This window comes from Triplophysa rosa, unplaced genomic scaffold (assembly GCF_024868665.1).
Source record: "Triplophysa rosa unplaced genomic scaffold, Trosa_1v2 scaffold363_ERROPOS117636, whole genome shotgun sequence".
Classification (NCBI taxonomy): Eukaryota; Metazoa; Chordata; class Actinopteri; order Cypriniformes; family Nemacheilidae; genus Triplophysa; species Triplophysa rosa.
This window is the reverse complement of record NW_026634368.1, coordinates 14,782-33,599: the sequence shown is the minus strand read 5'-3', so window position 1 is coordinate 33,599 and position 18,818 is coordinate 14,782. Positions and strand designations below refer to the sequence as shown.

Here is an 18,818-nt window from a genome sequence, read left to right as displayed (position 1 = left end):
GCTGCTGATGGGGCGATGGTCTCCTCTTCACTGTCTCCTCCACGGGGGGCCGCCTGAGTGGGGGCCGCCAGAGCTGGGGGGCGTCGAAGAGGACCAGGGCTGCCAGGAAGCAGACAGTGCATGGGACTCGACGGCCGAGTCGCGGCACGGAGGACTGCTTCTTTACTGTCGAGAACCCTCCGGGGGAGGCCGAGTGCGGCTCTCGCGCCCCCCCCGATGGGCAGGGGGTGAGCAGGGCCACCGCGGCTCGACAGTAACACCAACCAGCCCCCCCCCTTGCGAGACGGGTGCGTCGAGAAAGCGGACCTTCTCAGCGTTACTCATCTGCGCAAGGATCGGCCAGAGGAGTTTCTCATGGACCACAAGTGTGGACATCGTCTGACCCAGGGCCCGCGTGGTCACCTTGGTCGCCCGTAGAGCGAGGTCAGTGGCGGCGCGGAGTTCCTGCATACGCGCTGGGTCGGTCTTACCCTCGTGGAGCTCTCTCAACGCCCTGGCCTGGCAGGAGCCAAAACGTGGAGAGAGGAGGCAGCTTGGTCCGCCGCAATGTAAGCTCTCGACACCAGAGATGCCAAGACACCACATGCCTTGGACGGGAGTCTAGGTCGAGCCCCCCCCCCCAGGTGGCCGCCGCCTACAGGCATGAGCACCACGGACAACAATGTATCCTCCAGCTGCCTCAACCTCGAGGGAAGAGAGGGTGACTGAACTTTGTTTGACGTGAAATGTGCCGGAAAGGGGCGTTCCAGGTCTTACTAAGTTCCTCATGCACTTCCAGTAAACACGGCACTGGGGGCGGGTGCGGCTTGGAGCCGCACTCAAACCCGAGGTGCCATGTAACCAGCCGCGAGCGCCGGGAAAGGCAGTGCGGCCACTGCAACCCAACACTCACGGCGGCCCGGGAAAGCATGGCTGACATTTCGATGTCCGCTTCTTACTGGGCTCGACCCCCCGAGGGAGGGAGCCCGTGGAATTGTCGGAGTTGGATGGCAGTACGTCACCCCCCGATGCTGCAAGAGATATCTCATCAACACGCATCGTGTCCGAATACGTGATTGAGGAATAAGACGGCGGACCGTCTCCTGGGGAACGGTCAGACGAGCGAGACGAGGTGCGAACGGTCCGTGAGCCAGTGGCTGGCGGATTATCGCTCACAGTAATCCTCATATCACCCTCGCTGCTTGCCGTAGTGGACGGCAGGGCCGTAGTCCTGCCGCCACGGAACGGGGAGCAAACGAGGTGGTGGCGGAGTCCCCGTTGGAACACAGCCACCCATTACGCAACGTCTGAATCGTCACCGCCCGCAGTGCGGGCAGGACGTATCCACAACGTCTGCCCCAGCGAACTGGAAGCAGGCATTGTGTCCGTCCCCCTCCTCGATGAGTGTTTTGCACCCATGAGAACAGCGGGACAAGCCACGCTGGAGAAATTTGCTCTTTTAGAAAAGGAAATTTGCTCGAACACCTCCAAAACTGCCGAGACGCCCAGGGGAGAGTCACTGCAGGAAGGGACCGTCCTCTGTCCACGTCGTAGATTCCAGCAGAAAGAATGATCACCAAGATCGTAGAGAAGCTCATCAGATGCGTAGGCTCTGAAGAACAAAAGGTGAATGAATGAGCACGCCGGCTTCCCTCTTATACCCGGACATCCGGGGAGGAGCCCGGCATGCAAATTTCATTCGCCAATTTTCATTGGCCTTTTCTAAATACTCAGAAGATGATAGGTTCTCAAGACAAACCCCATTCTGTCGGTTCGACACAAGTATGGATTATTAGTAGCGGTGGGTTTTTACTAAAGATTATAATTGGATATTGGTCTATATTTATAGAAAAAGAAATTTGTGGATACTGTGTACGTGTAATTAGGCATGTGCGGTATCAAATTTCCATGCTGCGATTAATTGATTAAGGTTCGTGGGTAAACGGTATATCGCAGTATTCAATTCTATGAGAATGCAGGTTGAAAAACAACGGCCAAGAAACAAAGGAGTGTGAATGTAAATTCTGTAATGTCTTGAGTGCCCAGCCAGCCCAGACTTGAACCCGATTGAACATTCTGGAGAGATCTGAAAATGGCTGTGCACCGACGCTCCCCATCCAACCTGATGGAGCTAGAGAGGTCCTGCAAGAAGACTGGGAGAAACTGCCCAAAATAGGTGTGACAAGTTGTAGCATATACTCAAAAAGACTAGAGGCTGTAATTGGTGCCAAATTTATTTCACTAATAAGGTCAGGCGAGTTGCTGGCCAATTAAGAATAGGATACCATGGCCTTAACACAGGTACTGGTAGCTTTGGCGTGTGCCAGGTGCAAGTCCTCTTGAAATGAACTCGCAACTCCATAAAGTTGTGATGCAGCGGATCAGAAGCGTCTCGCCTGGGCTAAAGACAAAAAGGACTGGACTGCTGCTGAGTGGTCCAAAGTTATGTTCGCTGATGAAAGTAAATTTTGCATGTCCTTTGGAAATCAGGGTCCCAGAGTCTGGAGGAAGAGAGGAGAGGCACAGAATCCACGTTGCTTGAGGTCCAGTGTAAAGTTTCCACAGTCAGTGATGGTTTGGGGTGCCATGTCATCTCCTGGTGTTGGTCCACTGTGTTTTCTGAGGTCCAAGGTCAACGCAGCCATATACCAGGAAGTTTTAGAGCACTTCATGCTTCCTGCTATGAATATACAACTATATACGACTGCTGATATATAAATACATCAGTCTGTGTGTAATGAATGAATATAATATACAAGTTTCACTTTTTGAATGGAATTAGTGAAATAAATCAACTTTTTGATGATATTCTAATTATATGACCAGCATGTTGCCCCTTTGTTCAGTTGTGCTTGGTCGATCGTTGTTGTTTGTTACGCCTTGTGTCACCCTGCCATGTTCCTCGTTTCATTGTGGATTATACTCACTTTGTGAATTGATTAAAAGAACTTTACTGCACATGGATCCGCTCACCTGTTTTCCCTGCAGCTATACGTGACAGTATACAATACTGGAATTGACATTAAAATTAAAAGTCTTTTAAAAGCAAACTTTAAAATGCATGCATTAATCTATCTTTCTCCTATGTGTAATGCTTTAGTCAGTGAATAAGAGTACTTTATGTAGTTTTATATTATTTATTTGAATTTATTCGATTTATTTGACGTTTTGTGTCTATCCTTGAATCACTTAACTAATCAAGGTTATTATAGGATATAGAAAGTAATTAGTAATAAGTAATTACATACTTTTAGGAGAGAGTCATTTGTACATTAATCTAATTACACTACTCAATATGTAATTAGTAACTAGTATTTAATTACTTTTTCAGGGTAACTTACCCATCACAACATTATTTTGCACTCCTGACATAAATGAACAAAACCAGAGTTTCATAATGCGCCTCTGTTATACTGTTGCTAACTTTGGCTGACGCTGGACAGCCATATTACTAACCAGTAATAGTTACATCCCTAATCATAATATAGTTCACCCCAAAATAATTCTTTCCATCATTTACTCACCTTCATGTCATTTCAAACCTATTTGGTTTTCTTCCTTCTGCATAACATAACACAATTTTTGAGTTAAAGGCATGCAAAAAAAATCACAAAAAGGGCTTTTTTCTCATTGTTGAACTGTCACTATTGGCATAAAATGCATCAAGGATTGCTAAAGTTAACAGATTTTACTAACATATATACCAATCTCTGTGTAAATGAAACTGTTCCCCTTCATGTGGAGTGGACATTAAAAGAAAACAACAATGACACTTTATATTCCATGATAACTAGTAGTAATTGACCCTTCGCGTGGAGTTTGATTGACAGGCGACCGGACCAATCACAACATCGATATTATGCGCCCCCTGTTGCTACTGGCCATTTTGTCTGACAATTAAAGCATAGAGTTTAATCTGCTGCACATTATGCGGTTTTAAAAGGCCTTCTCAGTCGTTGCTGGCCTTCACACTGTACGAACATGATCCCAGCTAAAAGTCATGTCGCTGTGGAATCTTAGTTGTCATAATATACAACAATAAAGACTTCTTAAAACAGACTCATACAAGAAGACTTTCGGGAGTTTTACCTCATAGACTGACATATGATCCGCGCTGAAGGACTGCATCTCATCAACACTGCCAGAATTTTATCGTAGGTAAATTTTTATCTGTGTGGTCATAATCACAGTTTCACTCGCTGCCTAAACGTGTCAGAAACCAATGACGATATCCAGACGTTAAATTGTTACAGCAAGCACAGTACGTTAGGCTAGAGTTTCGATCTTTATTTTGTTTACTTTATTCCAAGTCGCTTTCACATCCTAAATATATACTTCAAATGCATATTGCAGACATTGTTATTGCTTTTGGCTGGAATTACATGTTATTTTTTCTCCAGAAATGATTATTTCACGATAAATATTCTTAGTGTAGTGGGAGCCCTTTGGCTGATGTCGGACATAGCGAAAGGGGGCAGGCTTTGCGAAGGGTCAATTAGGGCTGGGCCGATTATAATATCATATCGAATCGTGACAAAACTTATGTCAATAACGATGATAAGCTCTTGACATTTTGACTCAATATGGATTCATCTTCACAGCCAATCAGACAGCAGAAATAAGGGGCTGTGTCAACCGAGGTGATTTTTCGCTATCGCCTGGGAGCATATATTGCAGGGTGCACATAGGAGTCCAGTCGAATTTTGATAATTATATATGTCAAAGAGATCCTTATACTCTGTGAGATCAGGGGGCCCCTGCTGGAGAGCATGCACATTCGGGCCAATTTGCACAAACATTTATTCATTACATTTCTTCATTTGGCAGATGCTTTTATCCAAAGTAGGAGAGCATATAAACATTTTGTCAACACGCTAAACAGTACCGTTAGTTTACAAGGCCATGCTACTAGGAGGATTAAAGCTGGAGTAAGCAAAGGAGAGAATGAACTTTTTGTTTTGACAGACAGACATACAGAGTTATTGGTTGGTCAAATAAATACGGAACAGGTATGTTTTGAGCTGTTTTTTGAAACTTGTGAAGGATGCTGCAGTTCGGATGGAGGCTGGTAGTTCATTCCACCAAAGGGGAACCGAATAAGTACATTTACATTTAGTCATTTAGCAGACGCTTTTATCCAAAGCGATGTACAAGTAGGGGAAAAACTGTAGAAGCAATTTTTGCAACAAAAGAACAGCAATGAAATACCGAAATACACTACAGGTGGATGGGCGAATTTGCCATTATCATTCTGAAGGCCAGTGTCAGAGATGCGGGAGGCAACTGGCAGCCAGTGAGGTGAAATCAGGAGGGGTGTTACATGGGTTCTTTTAGGCTGATTAAAAACTAGACATGCAGCTGCATTCTGGATCATTTGCAAGGGATTGACTGCATTGGTTGGAAGGCCAGCCAGTAGAGAATTGCAGTAGTCCAGTCTTGATATGACCAGACCTTGGACAAGCAGCTGAGAGGCATGCTCCAACAGGAACGGCCTGGTTTTCCTGATGTTGTAGAGCACATACCTGCAAGTTAGAGAAGTTGCTGCTATGTGGGAGGTGAATTTCAGCTGGTCGTCGAACATCACCCCCAGGTTCCTCGCAGACTTGGTGGGTGTTATAATTGAGGATCCGAGCTGAATAGTAAGGTGGTGTTCAACTGATGGCTGGGCCGGTATAACGTCTTGGTTACGGATGTAACCTCAGTTCCCTGATGGAGGGAACGAGACGTTGTGTCGAGCCGACAGATGGGGTTCGCTCTTGAGAACCTATCAACTTCTGACTAGTTTAGAAAAGGCGAATGAAATTGGCGAATGAAATTTGCATGCCGGACTCCGCCCCCGGATATCCGGGTATAAAAGCGAGACGGCGTGCTGCATTCATTCACCTTTTGGTCTGAGGAGCCTGAGCATCCCTCGACCGCTGCGGCACGCAGCCAGCGTTGTGGCAAGAAGGACACAACGTCTCGTTCCCTCCATCAGGGAACTGAGGTTACATCCGTAACCAAGACGATCCCTTTCTGTCGGTCTCTCGACGTTGTGACAGATGGGGTTCCTATGGAAAACGCCACAGCGATGTGCCGCGTCACAATCTCTAGCGGAGCGACGCTGACTGGCCTGGGCAAGTCAGACGTGAGCGCTAGCGTGAAATTGTAATCGTCCAGTGGAGAGGTAGGGGGTCCCAGAGCTTTTTGGAAAAAGGTGGGAAGCCCCTGCCACTGGCCGTCACGGGCGGAGGCCTTGATTCTCTAACAGCGAGAAGCCGCCCGGCACCGTAAGGGCCACTGGGTAAGCATTATTCCCCCCTGGGGGAAAAACGCTACAGAGAGCACTATCCTACCATAGGGAGGAATTAGTGCAGACACCACATGGTCTCACCATCAGGGGAGAACTCATGGGAGGAATGTGCGGACTGCAGGAGTTAACCGCAAGGTGGAGGTCCAACTAGGGAGGTCATGGTTTGCCGAGGTGGGAACCATTCATGAGGATACATCAGACGGAACTGCCTACGGGGGGGGGGGGGGGGGGGGGGGGGGGGGGGATTACCACGTCTGGAGCACTAGGTCCGGTTAGAGCTATGTGGGAGATAACTCAACTGTTCCCCGGCCTAAGGAGGCAGGGCTGCTCTGCCCAGCCTGCCCCCAGGAGGGTGCTTAGTGATGGATGAAATGCCTGTTCTTTACCCAGTGGGGAAAGAAGGGAGGCATAATAGCCGCTGATTCCCCTAGAGGAAGGGGGAAGGGCTTTCGCAGGCGTACGCCCTACCGGCTGCCGGTCCTACACGTTGCCCTGCAGGACGCGGGCTGACACCGGTTCCACGCGTAGGTATTAGAACCTCGCGAAGGTGTTGGGCATAGCCCAACCCGCAGCTCTGCAGATGTCTGCCAGAGAGGAGCCCTGAGCCAGTGCCCATGATGATTGTGCCTCACTCCTAATGGGCAGGGGCAATCTTGAGATCGGTATGCCGTATCGATGGCATCCACGATCTAGTGCGTCACCTCTGTTTGGAGACAGCCCTCCCCTTCTGCTGACCTCCAGAACAGACAAGAGCTGCTCAGAGCTTCTGAAGCTCTGCGTGCAGTCCAAGTAGAGGCGCAGTGCGCGTACTGGACACAACACGGACGGGGTTGGGTCTTCCTCCCCGGTGGGGAGCGCCTGCAGGTTCACCACCTGGTCTCTCGGGGTAGTGGTGGGAACTTTGGGCACGTAGCCAGGCCGGGGTCTCAGGATAATGTGAGAATCACCGGGCCAGGAGAGCCGTCTTTATCGTGAGGTGAGAAAGAGCGGCAGCTCCGAGGGGCTCGAAGGGGGGGCCTCTTGAGGCCCGCCACCTAGGTCGCAAGAGGGTAAGGAGCGCGGATGAGGTGGTAGCCTTCTCGCGCCCCCTTAGGAACCTAATGACCAGGTTGTGCTGTCCCAGAGGCTTACCAGCAACTAGGTCGTGATGAGCGGCCGTAGCGGCTACATACACTCCCAGTGTGGAGGGGGGAGAGGTTACACTCCAGTCTCTCTTGAGGAAGGGACAGCACGTTCCCGATCAAGCAACTCCGTGGGCCTTCTCTTCGAGAAGAGCACCAGGACGAGAAGAGGCGCCACTTATGGGCGTATAGCCGCCTAGTGGCCGAGGCCCTAGTCTGAGTGGTGTCCCAACCCCCAGGGGGTGGGCCACTGAGGATCTCCTCGTCCCGTCCAGACATGGAAGTTCCAGGGATCTGCCTGGTATGCCATAATGTGCCCCTTCCCCTGGGAAAGGGGGTCCTTCGCCAGGGGGATCGGCAGGGGGGAGTTGTTGTCAAGAGCCTTAGCTCCGAGAACCAAGTCCGGTTTGGCCAATAGGGCGCAACTAGTACCACTTGATGCTCCTCTTCCCTGGCCTTGCACAAGACCTGTGCAATGAGGCTCACTGGGGGGAAGGCATACTTCCGCTTACCCCGCGGCCAGCTGTGCGCTAAAGTATCCGTGCCGAGGGGTCCCTCGGTCAGGGAGTACCAAAGCGGGCAATGGGAGGAGTCCGGGGAGGCAACAGGTCCCCCTGTGCCTGGCCGAACTGCTCCCATATGAGCCGGACTGCGCGGGGATGGAGTCGCCACTCTCCGCGAGGCATCGACTGACGAGAGAGCAAAACGGCTGTCTGGTTCAGGTCACCTGGGATATGTGTGGCTTGCAGGGAGCTGATCACCTGCTAACTCCACAGGAGGAGGCATTGGGCAAGTTGTGTTAGTTGCCGTGAGCGAATGCCACCCTGTCGATTGATATTCGCCACGGCAGTTGTGCTGTCTGACCGGACCAGCACGTGCTCGCCCTGCACGAGAGGCTGCAGCCTCTTCAGTGCAAGTAGCACAGCCAACAACTCTAGGCAGTTGATATGCCAACGCAGGCGGGGGCTCGTCCACCGCCCCGACACTGCGTGCCCGTTGCACACGACACCCCACCCCTGCAGGGAGGCAACCGTCGTCACACGACGTGCCTTGCTGCTCTAGGGGGATCCTGTCCACCAAAAAGGTCAATGAAGACCAGTGGGTTGGGGTGCGTCAGCAGAGAGGCGTGATGACCATACGCCTGCTGCTGGTGTGCCACGCTCTCCAGAGAACCCGACTCTGTAGCCAGTGTTGGGGCGGTCGCATGTGCATCAACCCAAGGGGGACCACCCCCACCGAGGATGCCATGTGCCCAGGAGCCTCTGAATTGTTTCAGGGGGACCGCTGACTGCCTGAAGTGCTTCAGGAAGTTCAACACTGACTGACCGCACTCTGAGTCAGTCACGCTGTCATGGGGACGGATCCCTGTGTGTACACAACAGATCTCGTGAGTGTGCCCAGATGAGCCAGTCGTCGAGATAGTTAGTACCCGCACACCTCTCTCCCCTAGGGGAGTGAGGGCGGCTCCCCCGATCTTCGTGAAGACTCGTGGGGACAGGGACAGACCGAAAGGGAGAACTCTGTAATGATATGCCCGCCCTCGAAAGCGAGACATGAAAGTAAGCGTCCTTCAGGTCGATTTCCATGAACCAATCTTGGCATCTGGTAGACGCCAGGATGTGCTTCTGCGTAAGCATCCTGAACGGCAGCTTGAGTAGGTGCCTGTTCAGGGTACGCAGATCTAGCAACCCCCCTTTTTGGGGACGATGAAGTATGGGCTGCAAAACCCGTTGAACATCCCGGCTAGAGGGACGAGCACGATTGCTTGACAAAGGGGTGGTGACCCTGACCCTGACCTCTGACTGAGGTTGAATGGATGTCCTGAACTTGAGCGGGCATCTGGTAAGTTGTATCGCGTAGCCGAGACGGATTGTATCCCGTAGCTACCGTGATGGTTTGGGGGCTCTAGGCAGGCTCCCAGGGACCGAGACAGGGGCTAGGGGTATGATCTGCTTCATCAACCTTCCAGGGGGTGGTTCGATGGCGAGCATTGTGGATCCCTTGCCGTGGGGAGGCCCCCGGGGAGGAGATCGGCTCTGCTGCTTACCTGCCTGGCGATTATGTAGCACAACGCACTGTCGTTTGAGAGTGCTGAGGGCTACTGATTATCCTCGACATTGGCTCTCGCCGTGACGCAACGTCGAGTTGCCGAGCACCGTCGTGTAGAGGGTGAGAGCGGCTGTGATAAACACCCAGAGAGAGAAGAAACTCTTAAGAGAGTGGGCTGTTGGGATGGGGCAGGAACCGTCCCGGATCGACCACCCAGCGATGGAATGGCTGGTGTCGGGCCCGATGGCATTCTCGATCTCCTCTTCGATGTCCCTTCCTGGGGGGCCGCCTGAGTGGGGGGCACCAGAGCCGGAGGGCGTCGAAGAGGACCAGGGCTGCTGGGAAGCAGATGGTGCACGGGACTCGACGGCCGAGGCGGCCAAGTCGCGGCGAGGGAGGATATGCTTGATATCCTCTGTCTGCTTCTTTACTGTCGAGAAATGCGGCTCAACAGTATCACCAAACAGCCCCCCCTTGCGAGATGGTTGCATCGAGAAGGCAGACCTTCTCAGCGTTACTCATCTGTGCAAGGTTTGGCCAGAGATGTCTCTCATGGACCACAAGTGTGGACATCGCCCGACCCAGGGCCCGCGCGGTCACCTTCGGTCGCCCATAGAGCGAGGTCGGTGGCAGTGCGGAGTTCCTGCATAAGCGCTGGGTCGGCCTTACCCTCGTGGAGCTCTCTCAACGCCTTGGCCTGACAGGAGCCATAGCGTGGAGAGAGGAGGCAGCTTGGCCCGCAGCAATGTAAGCTCTCGACACCGGAGATGCCGAGACCCTCCATGCTTTGGACGGGAGTCTAGGTCGAGCCCCCCAGGTGGCCGCCGCCTGCGGGAACGAGTGCACCGCGGCGGCATGCTCCACCTGGGGGACATCGACGTATCCGCTAGCTGCCTCACCCTCGAGGGAAGACAGGGTGACAGAACTTGTTTGACGTGAACGTGCCAGAACGTTCCAGGTCTTACTAAGTTCTTCATGCACTTCCGGTAAACACTGCACTGGGGGCGGGCGTGGCCTGGGGCCGCGCTCAAACCCGAGGCACCATGTAACCAGCCGCGAGCGCTGGGAGAGGCAGTGCGGGCACTGCAACCCAAAGCTCACGGCAGTCCGGAAAAGCATGGCTGACATTTCGACTTTCGCCTCTTCCTGGGCTCGACCCCCCGAGGGAGGGAGCCCGAGGAATCGTCGGAGTCGGATGGCAGTACGTCACCCCCCGATTCTGCAAGAGACATCTCATCACCACGCATCGTGTCCGAATACATGGTTGAGGAACAAGACAGTGGGACCGTCTCCTGGGGAACGGTCAGACGAGCTAGACAAGGTGCGAACGGTCCGTGAGCCAGTGGCTGGTGGATTAACGCTCACAGTAATCCTCATATCACCCTCGCTGCTTGCCGTAGCGGGCGGCAGGGCCGTAGTCCTGCCGTCACGGAACAGGGAGCAAACGAGGTGGTGGCTGAGTCCCGTGGGAACACAGCCACCTGTGACGCAACGTCTGAATCGTCAACCGCCCTTAGTGCGGGCAGGACGTAACCACAACGTCTGCCCCAGCGTACTGGAAGCAGACACCATGTCCGTCCCAACGGGAACATACCACGCTAGAGAAATTTGCTCTTTTAGAAAAAAACACTCCAACACTCCTGGGGGGGACCGTCCGCTACACCCCGTCGTAAGATTCCAGCAGTCATTCAGCGTAGAGTTTGAAGTCGATCAGTGTGAAGGCTCCGAAGAACAAAAGGTGAATGAATGCAGCACGCCGTCTCCCTTTTATACCCGGGGGGTGGAGTCCGGCATGCAAATTTCATTCGCCAATTTCATTGGCCTTTTCTAAACTAGTCAGAAGTTGATAGGTTCTCAAGAGCGAACCCCATCTGTCGGCTCGACACAACGTCGAGAGACCGACAGAAAGGGAACCAGGAGTTCTGTCTCGGAGAGGTTGAGTTGTAGGTGATGCTCTTTCATCTAAGGCAGGCAGAGACACAGGCAGAGATGGTGGGGTCATCTGGCTGAAAAGAGAAATAAAGCTGCGTGTAAAAATAAAAATCTGCATAAAAACGGTATGAGAACCCATGTGCCTTAATTATTGAACCCAGGGAGGTGGTATATATAGAAAAGAGGAGAGGAGCAAGAACTGATCCCTGAGGAACTCCAGTTGTTAGCTGGTGAGATCTGGATGTCTCGCCTCTCCAGCATCCCTTAAAGGATCTGCCTGTGAGATAAGAGTCAAACCAGTTGAGTGCAGTTCCAGAGATGCCTAGTTTGGAGAGAGTGGACAGCAGGATCTGGTGGTTCACAATGTCAAATGCAGCAGAGAGATCAAGCAGAATAAGGACAGATGACAAGGATTTAGCCCTTGCCTGCCGTAGGTTTTCAACGACAGACAGGAGAGCGGTCTCCGTAGAATGTCCATTCTTGAAGCCAGATTGCTGAATGTCCAGAAGGTCATGTTGTGAGAGATAGGCAGTGAGTTGGTTAAATACTACCTTTTCAAGGGCCTTGGAAAGGAAAGGCAGGAGTGAGATTGGTCTGTAGTTGCTGATCACTGAGGGGTCGAGTGTAGGTTTCTTGAGTAAAGGTGTTACCAGGGCTTGTTTAAATGAGGTGGGGACAGTACCCGTGGTGACGGAGGTGTTTATGATGTGTGCGAGTTGAGGCAGTAGAGATGGAGAGATAGCCTGTAGGAGGTGGGAAGGGATCGGGTCGGGTCAAGGGGACATGTAGTAGGCCGGATGGAAAGGAGAATTTTGGAGATATCAGTCTCCGAGAGGGGAGAGAAAGAAGGGAGTTGAGGATAGCAAGGGGTAAGAGAGAGATCAGGGATGCATTGAGTAGATAATTGCCTGCAGTCAGTGAGGTATTGGCAGGAGGTGGAGGGGGACAGAGGAGAGAGGAAAAAGTTGAGAAAAGTTGACGCGGGTTAGATGCAGTTTGGATTTTGTTTTGAAGGGACTTGGTTTTGGCTGTAGATATATCAGAAGCGAAGGAGTTAAGATGTTGATACTTGGAGAGATCAGCAGGGTCTCTAGACTTGTACCACTTCCTCCCGGCAGCCCATAGGTTGGTCTACGAAGATTCTCAGAAAGCCAGGGTCAAGAGGGTGTAGCACGTGAAGGCCTAGAGGTAAGAGGGCAGACACTGTCAAGACAGGATGTTAAGGTTGTACAGAGCTTATCAGTAGCTTCCTCAGCGTTGAGAGATGAGAAAAGGGTTGTGGTGCGCAGGGAGGAAGACACCATTGAAGAAAAGCAAGTGGGAGAGAGGGAACAAAGATTACAACGGAAAAAAACAGGGTTAGGGGCGGAAGTGAGATTACAGGGAGTGTTACAGTGAACTTCATAAAGAAATGGTCAGAGACATGCAGGGGAGTAACTAGAATATTATTAGCAGTGCAGTTACAAGTCAGAACCAGATCTAGCTGTTGTCGTCCTCTGTGGGTGGAAGGGGTGTTGTTGGCCCTGTGAAGGTCAAATGAGAAGAGGAGAGCTAAGAAGTCAGCTGCCTGTGGTTTGTCTAGGTGGATGTTGAAGTCGCCTAGCATTACCAGTAGAGTGCCATCTTCAGGGATAGACAGCAGCATGTCAAGCTCTTCTAAGAAGTTTCCCAGTTGACCTGGAGGGCGATAGATGAAAACACAATGTATCTTTGATGGATAAGTGATGGTGATTGCATGGTTTTCAAATGAGGAGTTACTGCAAGGAAAAGACAGAGGAGTGAATTTCCAGGTGTTGGAAACAAGCAAACCTGTTCCCCCTCCTCGCCCAGAAGGACGAGGAGAGTGGGTGAAGTTGAAGTTGTTGGAGAGGGCCGCAGATGGTGCTGAGGTCTCCGCTGTGTACGTTTGTGAGTGCGTATACGGTGGACAGTCTGAATGTACTGGAAACACATGTTAGTAGCAAAACAGAACAAAACAATAGACTGTAGGAAAGTAAGGGAATGAAAATTTAAATAAAAGCTTAATGTGGCGTGCCCTCTCAGTGTCTTTGCTCGGTGGAGGTAGAGTTGCAGGTCTTTACCTCATCGGTCTTCACACGAGGAGGGCTGCACACTAGGGCTGCCACTTCTGCTGCACATATAATGCTAATATGGGCAGTTGTGGCCTAATGGTTAGAGTCGGACTTGTGACCAGAAGGTTGCCGGTTCGATTCCCAGGGCCGGCGGGTAACGACTGAGGTGCCCATGAGCAAGGCACCTTTCCCCCACTTGCTCCCAGGGCGCTGCAGTAATAGCTGCCCACTGCTCCGGGTGTACGTGTGTTCACGACTTGCTGTGCGTGTGTTCACTACTCACTGGATGGGTTAAAAGCAGAGGTCCCATTTCAGGTATGGGTCACCATATCTGACTAATAGGTCACTTTCACTTTCACACTTTCACAATATAATGCAGGCTCCCTGATTGCTTAATGGGTCAGTGATTGCTTCACAGCTGAGCCCACTTACTCAATTAACAGCTCAAGGCTTCAAAGTGACTAAAAGTGATAGGTGAAAAGTATCTCAAGCTAGATGGCTAGGTGCTAACAACAGCTACTTAAACAACAGTTACCTTAAAAGCAGTGCAGGAAGTTCAATAGTCCTTTGTTAACAAACAGCTACTAGCCCAGTTCAAGCATACACAGCAAGTTCACTACAGCTACAGCTAGCTAGGCAGACAAAATGCTTCACAAAGCCTAGTTTAACACTGTCTCTGAGGCCCAATAGAGGTTTTACATCATTGTCAACAACATGGAACTGTAATGTTTCGCATGTGAAGTTTTAACACCTAAAGGCCCGTTCAGATTGCCCGCGAATATTCAGTGCGAATGTTCGTCGCGATAACGTTCTAGAACAAAAACAATAGATTCTTATGAAGCATTTCATATAGACCGTGAATATCCACGCGGCGGAAAAGTGAAGGGTTTTTTTTCGTCTAGTGCGACAAATCTTTTCCCATTCGCAAAGCGTAGAAACGGACTGTCCAATAAGAATCGAGCACTTTACGTCACGAGCACCCCGCGTGCCCTCAGTGGCTCTAGGCGCGTGACGTAAAATGCTCGATGAGCCTTTTAGCCTTTTGGCTCAGAAAGCTGTTGTGATAGAATGGATGTCGAGTTGTTACTGTCGTTGGTTGGTCAGAACAGACAGAACTTTTTGAAAAAAGTCACAGCGACTACAACAACCAGGACAAAAAAGAAGTTCTGTGGCATAATTTGAAGTGGCATTCAAATGTAAAAGTATAAACAGTATATATAAACTAATATATACTGTATATATATAATCTTTTATATGAATACAATTCGCATTATGTTGTTGTATAGGATATTACAAATATATTGGCGGTACCAGTAAAAGTCATCAAATACAATCCGTTTCTTCAAATGTCTTTATTTTTATTTATATACAATAACTAAGCAGTTTTGCTTGTAGGTAGAAGGCACATGTTAACAAACATCAAGTGTACACATATTTTACAACTGTTTAAATAGTACAGCTGCAATGCAAATGCCATTTGGTAACTAATTAACCCCCAGCCCATCGTCCTGAAGTAACGATGAAAACGATCGTGGTACAGCTTTAACTCCTGGATCAATCTATTAAACTTCCTGTGCTCTTCTCTCTTCTCAAGAATAGGGTGAACCCAATATCGTCTTTTTCTCTTCCTTTGCTCATTCAGGCAATAAACAATAAACTCATCTTCGCTGCTGCTGGAGAAATCCATTTATTTTTCTGCTGTTGTAAGTACGTAAAGCAAACAGTACTAGTAGCCTGTATTGCTACGCGCTAAGCTTTAAGCTTTTCTTCTTCTCAGCAGCCGAAGCCTGAATAGCGGTTGAGTGCCATCTAATGTTTAGGCGTGAAATGTATTCCCCATCAGCGCCATCTACCGTGCGGTCGTCAAATATAAGAAAGCGAACATTCGTTTCTTCGTTGATATAAAAACTTGGTTCGTCGGGCATTCGTTACGCTTTTTCGCATATCCCGCAATCTGAACGGGCCTTTAGGTCTTGTAGCGATTTTAGCTAACGTTATTATATTGATGAGCAAAGCTCACCAAATATGGTTCTCCACCAGATCTTTCAAGATCATATCCACGAAATGAGTTATTTAAAACATCAATTTCAGTCAAGGAATTAGTTTAGTTTAGTTTAGTGTTCAAATATACATATTTTACGGTCTTTGATCTTAGTAATCTTACGGTCTTAGTAATATAAAGCATAACAATACTTCATCCAATAACAATTCGTCCAGCAAATGCCTCAATGATATTATATACTTTACATTATCTCATGGCCATAAGTAACGTGACTTTACCAAACAGGATTTAGAGCAAAGAAAGCGTAAATCGAAACACAGTAGAAGGGACCAAGTTTGTGAGAGTGAATAAAGAAAACCCATCACAAATGAATATATATGGTTGTTTATTAAACTCTACTCTACATGATAACAAAAACAATGACGATCGCATAAAATGAACAAAACATTTAAACACAAATACGCTTGGTAGCGCGGAGGGAGAAGAGAGAGAGAGAGAGAGAGAGAGGGCATGGCAGCGATTTCTGAACACCAATAAAAATCATCTTTAACAAAGAGGCACAGACTTAACGCAGCTATTCTATAAATAGAAACGGATACTTGCAAGCTCTGTGCTGGACCAATATCCGTAGGCGCGTGTAGAGATGGAATTGTTCAAAAGGTTTCAGAAAGGCAGTCATGCATAAAGTTGCGAGCCTCGTGATCGGCCCGCATGGCTTAACCACGTGGCAGTAGAAGTCCATTGTTCCATCCCTTTCCCAAGGGGGGGGGGGGGGGAAGGGCAGTCTCCGAAGAGACCGGAGGAAGAGACGAAGCCGGAAGAGAAGAGAGGATGACAAGACAAGAGAAGGGTTTCAGAGCAGGCTCAATATTTAACCTCATGAGAGGACATGCCCACCTGAGTTTGAATCGACCAATCAGAGTTGAGCAGGGAAGAGGTTCTTTGTCCACTCAACAGCTAATTTGCATCTTTATGACCTCCTGGCAACTTTACAAAATATCATTCCCAATTATAACAATGAAAAGAAAGTGTTCTATGGTCACACAATGTATATATACAAGGAGGAATTGTAAAGACAAACATTTAGATATCAAAAATGGACAGGTTTGAATTGCAACAAGTCATGATTCATTCAGATGGAACGCATACAAACAAAGCATGAATTAAACTTGTATATCTAACTGTGACAGACTATTTAAAATGACACGAGCGCCAACACACAACCTAGACAGTAAGATATATGTATAGAAAAGGACAGTTTAATCACATAAGTTCCTATTGTCAGGGACATTTCTCTGGTTAGCCTCAGATGTTAAGTTAGAGATGAGACAGAGACTTCTCACCAATGCTTTGAAGCATAGGGGTCGTAAATATCCAACAGAGAGACAAAACGTTATCAAAACTCTAAAACCAGACCCCTGGTGCCAGTTTTTTGCTATGGTCTTTTGATGATGATAGCAAAAGAAACCAGGACAAAAGGGAGTGGGGGTTGATGGCTCTTCTTTCAATGACTCCGACCATTTGGCTTATGCTAGATTCTCTACAGTCTTTATGATCTGACTGCCATAAGCCACAAGGTTGATTATATGGTTGCAGTCCACATGAGCGCTTGGGTCGATGTGCTAGAGAACGCCCCTGGGCAGTACATTGCACCAGGCTCCAGTGTCAATCTTCACCTTAAGTTGCTTCCCGGTGTTGGAAGTGGACAGGACGGTAAATATCTCTACACTATCAGCTGGCACCTCTACACTTTCACAGTAAAATAGGTCTGCTGGTTCATATGCAATCTGTGCATCAAGCTCACTTATTCTGTCTGCCCTCCACTGCGTATGGTGTGGGGTGCTCTGCTTGACTGAGATGGACCTTGTCCTGGTCTGTTGAAGGTGCGTGCTCTGCAGCATTTAGAGAAGTTATTCCATTTTCCACATGCGTTGCAGCGCTTGTTGAAGGCTGGACAGCTGCTGCGGTCAGATGCATGCTGGCCACTACAGTTCAAAGCATGTAGAATATTGCACAGCACATACTTCGCTTTCCTTCTTTAGTTCTTTGGCACCTGCTTCTTTTTTAATTTCTTTATTCCCTTTTTCAGATTGCTCATGAAGCATGCAAATTTCGATAGCTGAGTTTAAATTTATATTTTTTTCTTTCAGCAGCTGTGTGCGGATGTTGTCATTTTGAATACCACATACCACTCGATCTCTTATCAGTTTGTCATGCAGCATGCCAAATTCGCATTTTCTGGCTAGTGTTTTTAACTAGGGTTGGGTACAGAAACCCGGTGTCAATATGGCTCCGGTACCTATGTATCCGGTATGTAACTGGACCGAATCAAAACGTAGATTTCGGTGCCTCATTTCGGTGCCACTTAAATGCTGACTTAGCCGTCGATTGAGACATTTGCCCTCATTCACGTGAACGAAAGTTGGAAACCTCAGATAACACAAATCCAACACATCTTATACAATTTTTAAACAGATCGCGAATGATCTGTCATCCCCACGGATCGGAATGTGCATGACCCTTGGATTCATCATAGTGAAAGAAGGTTTTAATGCGCGCTCTCATCTCCCTCCCTCCATCTCGGTGAGTTCAGTCTTTAACTTTAACCGCCGCATAAGGCAAGTTTTAAAGTGAAACTAACGTTCATTCGAAATGCATATGACGCGTCTGTAATTCAAGCGACCACAATAAAACCATTGTGCGCGTTTAAAATCAATGAAGCGCGTGCAGTGGAGCTCGTTCCCTTTCTGTCGGTCTCTCGACGTTGTGTCGAGCCGACAGATGGGGTTCACTCTTGAGAACCTATCAACTTCTGACTAGTTTAGAAAACGCCAATGAAATTGGCGAATGAAATTTGCATGCCGGACTCCACCCCCAGATATCCGGGTATAAAAGGAAGACGGCGTGCTGCATTCATTCACCTTTTGTTCTTTCGAGCCTTCACACTGATTGACTTCGAGACTTCAAACTCTATGCCGAATTACTGCTGGAATCTTACGACGAGGTGCAGCTGACGGTCCCTTCCTGTAGAGACTTCCCCTGGGCGTCTCGGCATTGCCAGGAGTGTTTGAGTGTTTTTTTCTAAAAGAGCAAATTTCTCCAGCTTGGCACGTCCTGCTGTTCTCATGGGTGCAACACACTCATCGAGGAGGGGGACGGACACTGTGTCTGCTTCCAGTACGCTGGGGAAGACGTTGTGGTTACGTCCTGCCCGCACTGCGGGCGGTTGACGATTCAGACGTTGCGTCACAGGTGGCTGTGTTCCCATGGGACTCCGCCACCACCTCGTTTGCTCCTCCTTCCGTGATGGCAGGACTACGGCCCTGCCGCCCGCTACGGCAAGCACCGAGGGAGATATGAGGATTACTGTG

At 49.3% G+C, this 18,818-nt stretch overlaps 1 protein-coding gene across 3 annotated transcripts in view; it reads right to left on the bottom strand.

Annotated features, from left to right (window-relative positions):
- Window positions 1-18,818, bottom strand: part of LOC130550585 (CAP-Gly domain-containing linker protein 4-like) — a 108,496-nt gene that overhangs the window by 80,502 nt on the left and 9,176 nt on the right. Inside the window, exon 1 of one of the 3 annotated variants that reach the window (XM_057328077.1) lies at window positions 5,502-5,738. The exons of the other annotated variants lie outside the window; for them this stretch is intronic. The gene's annotated coding sequence lies outside the window, so the exon portion shown is untranslated. Of the gene's footprint in view, window positions 1-5,501; window positions 5,739-18,818 lie in introns of those variants that run through there. 3 annotated transcript variants of the gene reach the window in all.